Here is a 15,045-nt window from a genome sequence, read left to right on the forward strand (position 1 = left end):
AAGAAAAGAAAAGAAAAGAAAAGAAAAGAAAAGAAAAGAAAAGAAAAAAAATTACTAAGAGGAGACATTACAGGTAGGAGATTCTTGCTAAATTGACTTAGGATTCTTGCTGACAGCAGACCAGGGTGGTCAGATATCAAGGGTGGGGGAAGTCACTAAAGTGACAGGATTAGCAGGATTCTTGCTACAACTGGCCTAGGGAGGCCAAAGACAGGGCCCACTGGTGAGGCCCAGTGAGAAAGAGGGCTCAGAGGGGCCTGGCTAAAGTTTGGTCAAGAAGAGTGTCTTTGCCAAAGGCCGCTGAGTGTAGTATTTATGATGGGGTTTTGGCTGGTGTTAACAGAGCTGACACTGTGGCACTTTCCTAGCAAATCATAAAACATCAGGTCATGTAGGAGTTTCGGAAAGAAAATGTTGGAATTCAAATGAATTACTTGAGGCAAAAAATCACTTCCGTGGGCAGATTGCACTGATGAGCCGGTGAAGGAACCAAGCTCTGAGCTCTTAATGCATCACCTTTGAAATAGGGCTGATCCAAGGCATAGGTGTGAGGAGACAAGCCTGTTTGTCTACAGGCAGATTCTGTCCAAGACTCCAGACCACGGAGAGAGGAGAGAGAGGGCTTTCTTAAGTCCAGAGCCCAGTTGTAGGTCTGGGTCCCCCATCCCCTGACTGGGCTCTGATTAGAAACAATAAAATGTCTTAACAGAAATGCTATAACGTCTGCAATGACCCTCAAAGGACTTCAGCACAGGCAGTGTGGGATCAGTCTCTGGTGCAGGTGCAGGTAATGTTGAAAGACTCTACCAGAGGATGAATACACACTCCAGGGAACGTTTGTTGGAATTTGAAGGAGTATCAGATGCTCTAGAGGCTGCTAGAAAGCACTTCCCCTGTCTCCACTCCCCATAAGAACCAACGGCTTTGTTGTTTAGCATAATGGATCTTAGAAGTAATGGTCATTGGTGGCATTAATGATGTTCAAAATACATGAGTTTGTTGAAAATACTGTATCAGACACAATTGACCTTACTTAAAACAGGGTATTATCGGGGCGCCTGGGTGGCTCAGTCAGTTAAGAGTCTGAATCTTGATATCAGCTCAGGTCTTGATCTCAAGGTCATGAGTTCAAGCCCCGTGTTGAGCTCTGAGCTAGGCATGGAGCCTACTTAAAAACAAAACAAACAACAACAACAAACAACAAACAACCCCAAAACAAAACAAAGTATCAACACAGTTGATAATGCATGCCCTTCCCAATGCAATCTCTGTTTTAGGATTTGAAACTGATCTGTATCCACAGCTTTGTAGGAAGTTTCTCTCACCTGACTCTGACTGAATGTGGAGCTAAATCTTGCTGTTAGAATGTTGTCACGTCTGCCTTAAGCGAGTCTGTTATGCAAGGAATTTGTCTGAGAGCCAGTAGGACAGAGAACTGTACTTCACTGAGTTTACAGAACTGGTTGTACAACTTTTTCATGCCTGCTGGCTTCCAAATGTTTATTTTATGGCCAAATTCAGTCTGAGACTTGCTTTCATTGTAACAAAGCACCTGGTAATGAAGTTCAGAGGCACATAAGCCCACATACGAATGTCTGTGTCCCTTAGTTTAACGAGTTCCCCCCAAAGCTCTAGAAAGCAGGCACGTATTGTTAAGGACCTTTGTTGTAACAGGTGTTGTTATATTTCTAGGACCTTGCATATTGGTTCTTCACCATTAAACCCTTTTATAGCAAACCTCCCCAGCTCGTTTATTAGAAGGAGTAATAAAACTAACTAAATGGCATTGAGCTAGGGGTGAATTAAAAGAGGACACGCTGCCACTCCAGGAACCATTTTTTTAAATGTGTGTGTTCCTGTTTGTATGTTCGTGTGTGTGGATGAATCAGTTCAGCTTTTGAATGATACTAGGATACCAGGCTGGTGTCCTGCAGCCAGCAAAAGCCCCTTGAGGCTACCGTTTCTCCCCTCTGGCCTGATTCCAGTGTTCCTTTTACATCATTTCAAAAGGCACAGAAAACCTCCCTGCTCAAACTTACTTTTGCACTATTTGCTGGTCCTTTTAATATCGGTACGTGCTGCCACCCATTGTGGTCTGCTTCTTTCTTTGTTCCCAATCTCACATCTTTGTACCACGGATACACCAGTGTGGGACTCTCCGTCTGTGTCCATCAACTTTTGTTTTGTTAAGTAAGAAGATGCTTACTTCTCGCTGTGGAGTGCGCCGTGAAATTCCTTTGGGGAACCCTGCAAATAAAATAAATAAGACCATCAGGAGTCTTTAGACTTATTAAAATTCCAGACTCTCTAAAAACAACATTTCCTGTCTAATCTTAACGTTAACAAAATGATCAGTTGAGAGCCAACATGTGATTTGGGGATGAGCTCTTTTGGGCATTATCTGCGTGACGTTTAGAATGGCCAAGTCATGGTCTACCTTAACTGGTCAACGTGAAACTTCCATTCTTCTCAGATGCACTTATAAATATCACATAAAGGTGTGTACGTGTATGTGATGTGTGAGGGCTCACCCACCGCAAAACAGCAGAGAAAGCTGATAGAAAGTCATACTATCAGTTTAACTTCTTTTTCACTCCTGGCCTTGCACTTAGCTTTGTGACCACTCCGAGAACAAAACCAACAGGAACATATGGTCCCACAAAAATTGCCATGTGTTGAGTGATTCCACAGAGGTGTTACTGGACAGCAAAGTTTTCAGAAAGGGCCTTTGCTGTTTGTTAGTGGCAAAAAAAAATAAATAATAAATAAATAATAAAAATAAAAAAAAAATAAATTCCTTGAAGGGCAACTACCTCTTTAAAAGCCAGAGGATGGTAGGGAGCCTGGGTGGCGCAGTCGGTTAAGCGTCCGACTTCAGCCAGGTCACGATCTCGCGGTCCGTGAGTTCGAGCCCCGCGTCGGGCTCTGGGCTGATGGCTCAGAGCCTGGAGCCTGTTTCCGATTCTGTGTCTCCCTCTCTCTCTGCCCCTCCCCCGTTCATGCTCTGTCTCTCTCTGTCCCAAAAATAAATAAATGTTGAAAAAAAAATTTTTTTAAATAAAAAATAAAAAATAAAAAAATAAAAAAAATAAAAGCCAGAGGATGGGAAATAGGGAAGGGAAAAGGCTGTGTGATAGGAATTTATGCCAATGGAATGCAGACGAGTTGTACTTATAAGGCCTTGTACTTGTCCAGCTGGGAGTGGGGCTGTTCAGGGAAGCCAAGGAGATGGTGTGCTTTTGGACACAGCAAAATCCAGTGATCATTCTTGATAAAAGCTTGTGATATTTATCATCACGTTTGATGTAGTAGAACGATTCCTGGAATTTGAATCAAAACTCTGGGTGGGAGGACCACTTACCTAGTTCCTTAACCATTCTGAGCCTAGAGCTTTCTTTTGTTAAATGCAGATAGTATCTCTCACCGAGGTGGGCAGCCTAATCAGAGGGGTAAATGAAAGTTTCTATGCCAGTACCGGGAACATAGGAGATCCTCCATGAAGGTTAGTGCTCCTTTATTAAAATCAATAATATAAGTGTACTTTGTGTATAGCCTTAGTTAATTTTATGTTTGATTCCCAGTTATAAAATCTTTGAGGGTTGAGACCTTTTTTTTTCTCTGAAAAATTAATAGCAATAAACATAAAGAATTGATGTGTATTAAGTTTTTGTTAAATGAATTGCACTTCTTAAAAATACGTTAAAAATGCTAATATAAGGCAACTTCCTCTTACCTCTGGAGACAGCCTGGAGGTTATCTTTATGACTCAGTGAAGAAAACCCCTCTGTACTGATGGGATAGCTGAGCTGAAGTTAGGAATTTAGGGAGTAACAAGAAATCCCCTCGCCAAATAGAAGTTTGTAGAATCCCTTTCTCTGTACTCTAGGACAGGAATCAGAGTGCAAATATTGCTCGGCACCTAATCAAAACACAGGCTTCCCCTTTGCTCTCACTTTTAATGCATTGGCACCTGTGCAGGAAAAGAGCAGAAAAGGAACGCATACTCTGCAGGCTTCCATGGCCCCTTCTGTGTTCATCTGTAAACTGGAGGTTGGAGAATCCCTGCACGGAGGCATGCACACAGCTGACTCCTCCTTGGGTACTGGCCTGATCAACAAACAGTATGTTATATACTCCATGAGGGCCACATGGTTGAACTTGGGTCTGACAAAATATCTTGTCTTCTGGGCTCACCTAGAATCCTCTTAAGGTCAGGACGGCCAGTTGTAGTAGCCCTAGGTCACTGACATCAGGAGTATCCACGTTCCTTTGCCCCGACCAACCCTGAGTGTTGTAGAAACTAGATTTATTCTGGTTCATAGAGGCACAAGTTCTCCATATTACTCTTTTTAATATAACTTCCTTCACTAAAAATGAGGTTGGGAAAGTATTTTGAAGATTAAATTCTTGAACAGGCCGTCAGAATCAGGAGGTTCCCAGTATTTCTGCTGTTCTTTCAGTTTTTCCAGAATCAATCTCCTTTCTCCATTTACCCTGTCATCTCTGTCATTAAAACACAATTCTCAGGGCACCCGGCTGGCTCAGTTGGAAAAGCATGAGACTCTTGATCTCAGGGTCATGGGTATGACTGCCACCTTGGGTGTAGAGATTACTTAAATAAATCAACTTAAAAAATAAAAATAAAATATGATTCTCTGTTAACTCCACTTGTCTTTGCCTTGGGACCACCTAGCCTGGGGTTTGGTAAAGTTTTTGACTCCATGACTGTCAACCATTTGTCTTTCCATTATTCAAGGACTCGAGCTTTCGCTGCATTCCCCCTATACCACTAACCGAATTTTATAGATGAGCAAAACTGAAGCTCAGACAATATATAACTCAACAGATCTAATTTCAACATCTAACAAAAATAAACTGACTATAATCCACCTATGATTATGGATCCCTTTACTTTTTTTTTTTTTTTTTTTTTGGACTATTTTGCTCTTAAATAGACTTTTCCAGCTATTCTACCTAATTAGCTGCCAGTGTTACTCGTCTAAATATCTTTGTCATTATTTTCTCTAAGTCGATATACCATCAATTCAAGAGGAGAAGAATAGGTTTGAGACTGGAGATTGGTAATATCTGTTCAGAGAGGTCAAGCCTTAATCACAAAATCTCCTATATTTTGAATGATACCATAGGGGAGATAAACCTTTCTTTTTCTCTACCTTCCCACATTCAATAGCTGGAGGACCTGCAAATAAAGTTGACAGAAGACAGATTAACAAGAAAAAAAAAAAAAAGAAAGAAAGAAAAGATTTCATTATATCAGAATGCACTGGAGTTTGCAAAGAGACATGATTCAAGGAGGGAATTAGTATTTGGGGCATATGCGCACACATGTATATGTATGTATGTATATATGTGTGTATATGTGTATATATGTGTACACATATATGTGTATATATGTGTACACATATCATTTTAGGCGAGACAAAGGAAAAGGAGTTGGGGGTTTCTGGCGGTAACTTATGGGAAGTTAAGGGAAGGAAAAGTAAATAGGGTTGTTCAGAAAGGTTTGTCATGCAAATAAGAGTCCCCTCTGGGGCTCAGAGTTCTCTGGAGGAGTTCTCATCTTGATAGGGCAAGAGACACACCTTTATAAATGGAAATTTATGTTCTGCTTTTAGACTGGGAGAGGGGAGAGAGCTAATTTCCTTTAGCTCGAGACAATCCTTACACCAAGGTGGCACATTTGGGGGTGGGGTGCTTGGTTTTCTTCATACCCAAGAGCCTGAACAGGTAGGGCTACTGATTTGGTATTGGCACACAGCACCCCCATTGTTATTTCTGTTTCCTGCAAAAGGGGTATAAGCTCCTTAAGGGGAGGAGAAATAGTTTCTTTAGTTTCAAGTTCCTAGTGTTCCCTCTTAAAAGCTACCCTTAGTTCAGTGCCCATGCTACGTCACGTGATGTGCATACGTTCTCTCCAGGACACTTCAAGGTAATATAAACATCTCACTTTATAGATGAAGAAATTCAGGCTCAGAGAGGTGAACTGACTTCCTAAAATTATTCAGCAAATATATAGCAGAGGACTCAGGCCTAGATCTGTGTGTTAGTCAGGATTCTCCAGAGAAGCAGAACCAAAAGGATATGTGTATACAGAGAAAGAATTTTATCCAATGGAATTACCCCCACGGGACTATGGAGGCTGGCAAACCCAAATCTGCAGGTGAGCCAGGAGGCTGGATACTCGGGAAGGAGCCAAAGCAGTTCAAGCCCCAAAGCAGTCGGCTCTAGAACTCCCTCTCGCCTGGGGGAGGTCAGCTTTTGTCCTATTTGGGCCTTCAACTGTTTGGTTGAGGCCTGCCCACACCGTGGAGGGCAATGTTAATCACATCCAAAAACACCCTCACAGAAACATCCGGAATAATGTTGCGGGGCATCTGGGTGGCTCAGTGGGTTAAGCATCCCACTTGGGTTCAGGTCATGATCTCGCGGTTTGTGGATTCGAGCCCCGCGTTGGGCTCTGTGCTGACAGCTCAGAGCCTGGGGCCTGCTTTGGATTCTGTGTCTCCCCTCTCTCTGCCCCTTCCCATGCTCATGCTCTGTCTCTTTCTGTCAATAATAAATAAACGTTAAAAAAAATGGGTTAATTGGTGACCTTGAGTCAGGTTCAAGCCCTGCACACTGCTCTTGGGCAAAAGCTTCCCCATCTTAGGTGAAATATATAATCAGTTCTATGTAAAAGGTCTTATTTACAAAGAAAATCTTTAAGGGATTTTCTGCCTCCTGAAACATAAAAAGCAAACCTGATATGAGTGGTTATAAAGAACACATTCTCTAAGCATCCTAGCCACAGAGCCAGCTTGAGAGACCTCCAGGTAAATTTTAGAAACCCATCTAATACAAGGAAGTAACAAGAGGTTAGGTTGTTATATTTAAGCAAGGCCATTTTATTCTTACTTTCTGAGAGAAGAGCAAAGGAGAATAAAAACAGGCCGATCACATGCTGGGAATCGATACCATGTGTAATGAAGTTCCCCTAAAGTTGCAGTTATATTTTAGCTTACTTTATATAGCAATTTTGCTCTTAAAATATTTAAAATTTTTTGATTAAAACCAAAGAATGATGGCTTCAAATAAACCCATTCCCCAGTCTTTCCGTCATTCTGGAAAGTTTCACTGGTGGGTTTGAGGCTAGAAGCTGAGTGGTAAGGTCAGTAGAAATGGTTGGGGAGGGGATGTCCAGCTAAAAGAGGAAGTTTGCAAGTGATCTGGGATGGAAAAGCTTTGGAAACATAGTCTTGTCTGTTCTTTCAGCAAAAGGGCCCTGCATGGACCTCGATGGCCCAAGGCATCCAGTATTTTATTTTCATTTTGGTATGTTTATATCAAGGTAAAATACACACAACATAAAATTTACCATTTTAACCATAGTTTACAATACCGTGGCATTAAGTGCATTCGCAAGGTTGTACCACCAACACCACTATTGCCAAGACTTTTGTCATCATTTCAAACTCTGCACCCATTAAACAGTAAGGCCCCTAGTAATTTCTGATTTACTTTCTGTCTCTAAGAATGTGTCTATTCCAGGTACCCTACATATGCAGAATCATACGGTTTTTGTCCTTTTGTGACTGGCTTCTTTCACTTGGCGACATGTTGTAGCCTTTATTCCTTTTCATTTAGAACTTTATTCCTTTTTATGGCTGGATAATATTCCATGGCATGTGTATACACCACATTTTGTTCATTTCTCAATCCGACTTATTATTTGAGAAGATGTTCACTGAGAACAAAAAGGATGTTTTCTCAAAGGATGATAAAAAGACATTCCTTTCTGTTGAACAGGATGTGGTAGGCAGGTATCAGTGTGAGGTACGTAGCTAAAAGCACACGGATAGAATTGCCTGGATTGGCACGAGAGCCCAATAAAAATCATCCTTCCCTATTGCCTTAAACAGGTAATCCTAGTTTGCTAAGAGTTTTGGGGTTTTTTGTTTGTTTCTTTGTTTTAACAAGAATGGATATTGTATTTCTACATACTAACAACAAACCATTGAAATTGAAATTATAAGAAAAGAACACCTTAAAATAAGATCAGAAATATTTAAGAATAAATCTCACCGAACTAAAATATCTGTCCACTGAAAACTATAAAATACTGCAGAGAGAAACTAAAGAAGGTCTAAACAACTAAGGAGATATATACCATTTTCTTAGAAAGAGGACTGATCCAACATTGTTAAGATGAGCATTCTCCCTGAAATTGGCCTCTAGAGCCAGTGCAATTCCAATCAGAGACTCAGCAGGTTTGTATGTGTGTGGAAAGTAATAAGCTGATCCTAAAAAAAATTTTTTTTTATCTTTTAAAATTTACATCCGAATTAGTTGCATATAGTGCAACAGTGATTTCAGGGTAGATTCCTTAGTGCCCCTTACCCATTTAGCCCCTCCCCCCTCCCACAACCCCTCCAGAAACCCTCAGTTTGTTCTCCATATTTATGAGTCTCTTCTGTTTTGTCCCCCTCCCTGTTTTATTATTTTTGTTTCCCTTCCCTTATGTTCATCTGTTTTGTCTCCTAAAGTCCTCATATGAGTGAAGTCATATGATTTTTGTCTTTCTCTGACTGACTCATTTCACTTAGCATAATACCCTCCAGTTCCATCCACATAGTTGCAAATGGCAAGATTTCATTCTTTTTGATTGCTGAGTAATACTCCATTGTGTATATATGCCACATCTTCTTTATCCATTCATCCATCGATAGACATTTGGGCTCTTTCCATACTTTGGCTATTGTCGATAGTGCTGCTATAAACATGGGGGTGCATGTGTCCCTTCAAAACATCACACCTGTATCCCTTGCATAAATGCCTAGTAGTGCAATTGCTGAGTCGTAGGCTACTTCTATTTTTAGTTTTTTGAGAAACCTCCATACTGTTTTCCAGAGTGGCTGCACCAGCTTGCATTCCCATGATTCTAAAATTTTTATGGAAATGTAAAAGACCTACAATAGCCAAAACAAGTTTTTTGGGTTTTTTTTAAAGAGCTGAATTTAAAAAGAAGGGGATTAATATGACTAGATCACAAAGCTTACTATAAAGGTACAGTCATTGAGAAAGAATAATTTTGGCATAAAGATAGACAAATAAAGTGAGGGAGCATAAGAAAAAGTTGAGACAGGGGACAGGGGACCCACACATGAATGGAGAATCAATGTTTTACAAAGATGCAAAAGCAAGTAAATGGAGAATGAGTCTTTCCTATTTTTCTACTGTGTCATCTCAACAAATGATGCCAATGCAATTGGTAATCCATACACAAAAAGAAGCTCAATCCATACCTTACACAATATACAAAAACTATGGATCATACAACTAAATGGAAAACCTAAAACTATAAAACTTCTAGAAGGAAATATTTGTGACCTTGGGTTAGATCTCTTACATATACCGCCATAAACACGATGCACTCAAAACAAATTGATTAACTTTAACTTCATCAAAATTTAAAACACCTGCTCTTCAAAAGATGCTATTAAAACAGACAAGTCACAAGCTAGGAGAAAATATTTTCAAAGCACATATCTGAAAAAGGGCTTATATCCAGAACATATAAAGAATTCTCAAAATTCAATAATAAAAAAACAAATCCGATTTTTAAATGGTCAAAATATATTAACAGACACTTCACTGAAGAAGCTAAAATAACTACATGAAAATATGATCAACAGAATTTGTCATTAGAGTAAATTAAAACCATAATGAGACACCGTTATACCTTATTAAAATGGTCAGAATCTAAAAGACTGAACACAAGTTTTGCGAGAATGTGGAGGAATTGAGCCCTCACATACTGCTAGTAGGAGTGTAAAATAGTGTAAGTATTTTGGAAAATAGAGTGACAGTTTCTTAAAAATTTAGATATACACCTATTATATGATCCACTCATTCCACTCCTAGATTTTACCTAAGAGAAATGGAAGCATATGTCCCTACAAAGACTTCTACGTGCATGTTCATAGAAGCTTGATTGGCAATAGCCCAAAACAAGAACCGACCCAAATGTCCTTCAACAAATGAATAGATAAACACACTGTGGTGTTATCTGTGCAAATGAAATAGTACTCGGCAATGTAAAGGAATAAACTGTTGATATATGACAGCACAGACGAACGTCCAGATTATGCTGAACAGAAGAAACTAGAGAAAAAGATGCAGAATGTGTGATTTCTATATATAATTTTGGAGAGTACAAACTAATCCATAGTGGCAGAAAGCAGATGGGCTTTACTTGATGGGGGCTAGAGATGGGGGAGGACTCACAGAGGGGCACAAGGAAATGAAACTTTTGGTGGTGATGGATGCTCATCATCTCAGCTGTGGTGATGGTTCTGTGGGTAGCTACATATGACAAAACTTCTCAAACTGTACACTTTAAATACGTGCACTCAAATATTGTACATTTTGCCATATGTCAATTATGCTTCAATAAATCTCGAAAAAATCCACCACTTTGTGCTCCACACACTATTTCTCCAGTTTAAAAAGCCCCTTCTGTGGTTACTGCCACATTTATTGGGTGAGAGACCCTATACTGATGTCAAGTTACAGCTCACAGCGGGATCATCGGTCCTTATAAGTGCCTGTTGAGAAAGGCCAGGCATCTTCAAGATGCAAAAATACGCGAGGAAACTAGATTGGAAGCAACTGGGGAGGCAACATGGATACGTGGAAGGTAAACAGGACAGATGTGGGTTCAAGTTGCAGTGCTGCTGCCCACAGCAGAATGACTTAGAGGTGGCTTCTTAATTTGTCACAGTATATCAGCTGGGGGTACTTGGTCACGAGCATCGGAAACTGATTCAGGCAAAGATTTGGAGCAGATAAGAACCAACAGCTCCAAAGCATCTTGATGGCAGAAACCAGATCTTAATAGTTTTATCCAGAATTTTCCTCCCACTGGTCATGAATCAAATTCCAGAGACAGAGCATCCAATGGGACCAGTCCAAGTCACATGCATGCCCCTTGACCAGGAGGGGGGATGCGCATCTTATTAGCAAGTACAACAGAAGGGATTTGGGATCCTATCAGCAAATGAAGGTAGGATAGAGGCTTGGTGCAAAAAACAACAAATGGCACTTTATCAGCTATATATTGCTGACTATAGATTTAGTGGCTTAAGAAAATAACGATTAGGGGCACCTGGGTGGCTCATTAGGTTGAGCATCTAAGTTTCGATTTTGGCTCAGGTCATGATCTCATGGTTCATGAGACTGAGTCCCAAGCTGGGCTCCGTACTGACAGACAGAAGCCTGCTTGAGATTCTCTTTCTCCCTCTCTCTCTGCCCCTCCCCCATTCACACGCTCTCTAGCTAGCTCTCTCTCTCTCTCTCTCAAAATAAATAAACATAAAGAAAAAAGAAAACAGTGATGATTTCTTATTTCTCATAAATCTGTGGGTTACCCGGGTGGTTCCTCCTCTAGTTTTGTCTGGCTTGCTCATATAGTTGCTTTCAGTGAAAGGCAATTTGTTGGAAGGCCCGAGATGGCCACACTCACATGCGAGAAGTGGGTACTGGCTGTCAGCTGATGCATTTTGTTTCTTCTCCACACAGCCTAACATCCTCTAACAGGGCTACACATGCTGCTGTTATAGGCACTATAGGACAATGGTCTAAATGAATGAGGGCAGAACCTGCCCCACCTCTTGAGCTGGGGCTCCGGAACTCACCTGCATGTCTCTTCTGGCACGTTCTATAGGCCAGAGTAGGTCACAAGGTCATCACAATTCTGGGAAGGGGGAGGCAGTGAAGAACTAAACTGCACTGCTGCATGGGAGGGACGGCTAGGTTACACTGCAAAGAGGGTGCATACTAGAGAGGGACGTTTAGCCACTAAACAATCAACCAGTGCCATTAAAATATTTTCCTCATTACGAAATTAGAATAATAACTAAATTCTAGAGTTATTTTGATAATTAAATATAATAACATACTTGGGAGCCTTAACATATAAAAAACACTTGGTGAAAGCATACCTGTTATTAATGTCATTAAAGGTTAAGGTTATAGGGGCACCTGGGTGGCTCAGTCAGTTAAGCGTTGACTTCAGCTCAGGTCATGATCTCACGGCTCATGAGTTTGAGCCCCACGTCAGGCTCTGTGCTGAAAGCTCAGAGCCTGGAGCCTGATTCAGATTTGGTATCTGCCTCTCTCTCTGTCCATCCCCCAATTGCGTTCTCTCTCTCTCTCTCTCTCTCTCTCTCTCTCTCTCTCTCTCCCTCTCTCTCAAAAATAAATGAACACTAAAAAACATTTTTTAAAAAAAGACTAAGGTCAGAGACAGGCCTCCCTCAAGGAAAATTTCTTCTTTTAAAATACTTGTGTTGTTGGGGTGCCTGGGTGGCTCAGTTGGCTGAGCGTCCGACTTCAGCTCAGGTCATGATCTCACAGTTCATGTGTTCGTGGGTTTGAGCCCTGTGTCGGGCTCTGTGCTGACGGCTCAGAGCCTGGAGCCTGTTTCGGATTCTGTGTCTCCCTCTCTCTCTGCCCCTCCCCTGCTCATGCTCTGTCTTTCTCTCTCTCTGTCTCTGTCAAAAATAAACATTAAAATTTTTTTTTAAATAATAAAAATTAAAATAAAATACTGGTGTTGGGGCAAATGGGTGGCTCAGTTGGGTGAACACCCGACTCTTGGTTTCAGCTCAGGTCACGATCTCATGGTACACGAGAGCGAGCCCCGAATCCGGCTCTGTGCTCACAGCGCAGAGCCTGCTTGGGATTCTCCTTCTCTGTCTGCCCCTTCCCACACTCGTGCACACTCTCTCTCAAAATAAATAAACATTAAAATAAATACAAACGATAAAATACTTGTGTAACTTCTTTTCCGGCCTGGTGGAACCTGCAGGACATATGGCCGGAACTGAATTTTGCTAAATTTGGGGGGTAAAGTGTTGCCTATCCTCTCCTTTCTGTAAATTCCAAAATACAGGTGGAATAGGGGATTAAACACACTGAAACGGTAGTTTGGTTTGCCTTCAATGTTTGTGTTTACTTTATATGTGTCTACGTTGGTCAGTGTCCAGTCAGCAGGACAGAAGCTACTATAGGAATTTCAAACAGAGGGGCGGGTCACAACACGTGAAGGGCTGGAGGAGAATAAAAAGGCAGCTGAGATCATTCAGAGATCAGTAACAGCAGGAAGCGACTACCATCCCCGGGCTGAATGAGCCCAAGGAAAAATGGTGTGATCCAGAATCCGCAGCCGCGCTGCTGCTGAGGCTGCTGGTATACCCACTGCTCCACTGCTCTTGTCGGGCCATCTTTCAGGAAGCCAGGAGGCTGAACTCCCAGCCAGGGTTGCCTGTCACTGCGGCTGCTGCCCGAGCCAAAGCCAGAGCCCAGGAACTCTGCCCTGCAGAGGCTGCAGAAGCCCCCCTGCCCCACTGCTGTTGAAACCCTACCACCGGAGCACAAACCCACATTCACCTGCTGTTGCCAAAGCCTTCAGCAGACATGGAAGAAAAATTGGCTTTTTCTCCCACCTCCCTTGCAGTCTCCCCCTGCTGTCTGCCCCACGGGTAGAAGCTAAGTGGAAGCCAGCCCGCTGGGGAGTCTGGGAAGTGTAGTTCACAGGCTTCTGGTCCCTCTAGAGAAAGGCGGGAAGGGTGGCAATGGAGTCAAGAGCCGGCAAAGAGCAAGCAGCCCAGCGTGTGAGTCACACACAGATGTTTCACGTAGCGCCGCTGTGTGTACCTCCAGATGTTTTCTGTTCGGGTCTGTGGGGAGCAAAGGGAACATGTGGTGACTTGTTTCAAAACTTCTCGTAGAACGCTATCATGCCATGTTTAACCATCTGATAGTCAAACCCCTCTCCCTCGCGGCCATTTACTCCTTTCCTCCTTGGGCTTTGGCAGGGGATGTGTAAACACTGGCAAAAACTTGCATTTCACACTCACTGTGCAAGATACCAGGGAAATCTTCCTAGTCTCCTGCCTCCTATCCACTTGAGAGCGTTTCATTAAATACCCGATGCCTGTGTACATTGTATGGGACCGCTTATGCGAAGGGACAGCAGAACCCTTATTTTGCCTTCAACGGGTCCCAAAGGTGCTCCTGGTTTTCTCTTCAAAACTGTCATCTTTTATCAGTGATCGCACATGAAGGGCAACAGAATGTGCCACCCCAAAATATGACATAGCACCCCCAAAGATGCTGCTTCAGTGAGTTTTTCTTTACATTTTTTATTATTTTTTTAATGTTTATTTATATTTGACACAGAGAGAGACAGAGCGTGAGCAGAGGAAGGGCAGAGAGAGAGGGAGACACGGAATGTGAAGCAGGCTCCAGGCTCTGAGCTGTCAGCACAGAGCCTGATGCAGGGCTCGAACCCATAAACTGTGAGATCATGACCTGAGCTGAAGTCAGACACTTAGCCAACTGAGCCACCCAGGCACTCCACTGCTTCTGTATATTGATTATTTTGAGCTGTAGGCAAATACGGAGAGAGGCTTTCTCTCAACTCCCCTCATCTGCCTAAAGGCAGATACTCCAAGAGGAACTCAGTTGTCATAAATCCCCTCCTGTGAGTCTCATCAACCTGGGAGAACTGACTCTTGTCACAGGAAAGGAGCCTAGAAGTCAACCCCGCACCCAAACTAACTTTGTCACAAACTGTCACACCACCCATCTATTCTTCCAAGGGCCCATTTGTCTTTCCTAAAAATCATTTCCTCTCTCCTGAAAGGCCTATATTCTCCTTCCCCTTTCTCTATTAAGATGGCTTTTAAACCCAAATCCTAACTCACTTCTTTGAGTTGTTCATTTGTCCCTGAGTATCTCCCACACACATAAGACGTATACATGTAAATGCATACACATATACATTATATTAGTATATACAGGTAAATACAGGAGGTATACATGTTAATGAACATCTGTTTTTCTCTTGCTAATCTGTCTGCTATCACAGAGGTCTCGGCTAAGAACTCAGAAAGGTAGAGGGAAATTATTTCTCCTCCCCTGCACACATGAAGTCTGGATGCACAATAATGCTAATGAGCTAGCAATAACTGTCCCTTATGA

General features: G+C 42.0%; 1 long non-coding RNA gene across 1 annotated transcript in view; it reads right to left on the bottom strand.

Annotated features, from left to right (window-relative positions):
* The window catches only part of LOC121039666 (uncharacterized), a 40,181-nt gene that overhangs the window by 12,020 nt on the left and 13,116 nt on the right, over positions 1-15,045 (bottom strand). Inside the window, exon 2 of the long non-coding RNA XR_005794912.1 lies at positions 2,040-2,247. This is a non-coding gene — a long non-coding RNA (uncharacterized LOC121039666). The remainder of the gene's footprint in view (positions 1-2,039; positions 2,248-15,045) is intronic.

Source organism: Herpailurus yagouaroundi, unplaced genomic scaffold, assembly GCF_014898765.1.
Source record: "Herpailurus yagouaroundi ecotype Mexico unplaced genomic scaffold, PumYag 181, whole genome shotgun sequence".
Taxonomy (NCBI): domain Eukaryota; kingdom Metazoa; phylum Chordata; class Mammalia; order Carnivora; family Felidae; genus Herpailurus; species Herpailurus yagouaroundi.